This window comes from Lycium barbarum, chromosome 3, assembly GCF_019175385.1.
Source record: "Lycium barbarum isolate Lr01 chromosome 3, ASM1917538v2, whole genome shotgun sequence".
Classification (NCBI taxonomy): Eukaryota; Viridiplantae; Streptophyta; class Magnoliopsida; order Solanales; family Solanaceae; genus Lycium; species Lycium barbarum.
The window spans coordinates 105,372,575-105,375,166 of NC_083339.1; the positions used below are offsets into that span (position 1 = coordinate 105,372,575).

The window sequence follows — 2,592 nt, forward strand, 5'->3', positions numbered from 1 at the left end:
TCATGTTCTGTCTTTACATTTTTAAAGTTTGCCAAAATTAAAAGCCAATTTCGAAGAGATTATTAAATCTCGCCATCCCAAACCTCCTCAATAGTTCTGTAAGAGCTTGTTGGATCATTGGATAGACACTCTCCCCTCATGATCTTCCTCTCCTCCATCTTATTTATGTCAAGTAAATCCCATTCGTCTAACTTCAAATGAAGGGCCCGATATTCTCTTTCATTCTTCTTTGATTGAAGCTCTTCACTATAACGCTTGATCCTTGAGACAAGCCCCATCTTAGAGCAACCTAATAAATGAAAATTCAAGAAAGAAAAGTCAATAATTATTTCTCATTCTAGTGATCTCATATCTATAAAAAATTAAATGCATAATGTGTGTTTCTGTGTATGATCTCTTACTTTGAGCTGGAGTTGCATTATGCTTGCGGGCAATGAATCGCATGATGGGATGATCAACAACAGTAGTAGTTCTCCAGGCATTTCCACCTGGATCACCAAGAGGTGAATATGCACTTACATGAATCTCATAATCCCTACATATTGCCTTCAACTTTCTTTGCCTCCACATTGGATGCATTTCCACCTGTCAACTACAAAGCAGATTAGTGATATTGTCCACTTTTAGATCCGCTTCTGCATATTATGTTGCAATATATATAGCTGATTGACAGCGGGAGCGACACAAGCAAAATCAAGCAGTTCTTCAATTTTTGTAGAAGGAAAATTGCTGACACCGATGGACCTACACAAGCCCATCTCCAAGCACCTCTCCATGCCGGACCAGGTATTCTCCATGTCAAATTCCTCGAAGTCTTCTTCTTTGGGAATTGGATAATCCACCCATGGCTTCAAAGCCACTGGCCAATGCACCAAATACATGTCTATGTATTCGATCCATCCCTAACCTCCTGCAAAAAAGCGTACGTAAATGGTTTAGCTACTACTGTCAGAAGCAAATATTTTTTTGTTAAAATGGAAGTTAAGTTAAATTATTTCTAACTATATAAATGCGTCACTCCTTTTGAAACCGATAAGGAAATAGTGTTACACAAAAACACGCGCATTGGCACTTACTGTAGGGTTTGTTGAAGTGCAGAAACAGGATCATGGTGATCACTTGACCATAATCATAGTTTAGAGGTGACATGAATGTCTTCCCTCCCTACCAACTCATCAGAAATCGCTCGTCTTAATGCATTGCCCAGAGCCTGCTCAGAACCGCATATTTTCGCCGTATCTGCACCAAACAACGATCCAAATTAAATTTCCAATGCAGAAATATACCATTAACAAAACCTGAAGAAAAAAGAAGCAGAAATTCACTAACCTTTATCGCCGTTCTAATGGCTCTCTCAGTTGTTTCTCTATCATTTTCGCCAGAATATGTACCCAAACCCATAATGGGTAGAGTTTCACCATTGTTTAGCATTGTCTGATAGCTTCTCATCTTTCCTTCCATTTTTTTTTTTTTGGCAGTGTGTTTTAATTTTCTCTCTTTAATTTGTGTATGATATAGCTGATGCGTGAAACCAATTTAGATTGGATTTATATAGTTTGTGTTCCACAAAAAGTCAAAACTTTCAGATGTGACGGTGTGATACAATCTACATATAATATAAAGCTAGGCATAAGAGAGGTGATGTGGCACCCCTAGATGATCAAGAAAACCATTTATCTTTTTTCTATTTTTTTGCCTTTTATCTTCATTTGTCCTATTAAAAAATTGCCTCTTCCTAAAGAAAAAATGTAATGGTTATATAACGGATGTAACAATTTTATACAAATGGGTGTAACTCTTCCTTTCATTAGCTCATATCATAAATGAACGCAATAAAGAACCAGACCACGACAGACTCATTATATCTTTCACTATATACGATAATGAGTCTTAAATAATGAAGAGGAAGAGATTCAATTTAATTGGATATAAGAAGCAGCTTTAATGACAAAGAAAGTTATAAAATAAAGCTCTTTGTATCATTTTTGCAACCGTTTATGGAAGTAATTGTTGGGAAGAAACAAACAATAACCAAATTGCATGACGAGGTAACAGCGGAAGAAATACCCAAGTCGAAACTTCCCACACTATTTGAATCAAGAGAAGACAGTAAACACTAGCACAAACGGAAATCCAGGTAGCAGCTATACCAACAATAAAATAGCAAAGCAAGCAAAGATAAATCGAATGGAAGAGACACCAAATTTACGTGGTAAAACCCCTTCAAGGTGAAGAGGAAACATCCACGGGACCTCCGGCCCACAAAAGCTCCACTATAAACAACAAGAGTTACAATAATGTTCTCCAAATGGCTACAACAACAAAGCCAAGCACGGAGCAACAATACATAAAAGATAGCACCAAAACTAGTGAAGAAAGGAGAGAAATCACCCCCAAAAACGAGCTATAGACCACAAAATCCGATCTCCACCGTTGAAATCTAAGAACCAGATGTTGAGAACCCCCAGTTCAAATTTCAGCACGATCCAATGGTTAACGAATCGGAAAACGCAATTTAAAGCGGACTGCTGTAGCAGAAAATTTCTGGACGAAAATTTGTTTTCTCTCTCACGTTTTTCTCTCTATATGACT

General features: G+C 37.3%; 1 pseudogene; it reads right to left on the reverse strand.

The window, feature by feature from the left end:
- Positions 1-1,631, reverse strand: LOC132633976 (NADPH-dependent aldo-keto reductase, chloroplastic-like; annotated as a pseudogene).
- Between the last annotated feature and the right edge of the window lie 961 nt (positions 1,632-2,592).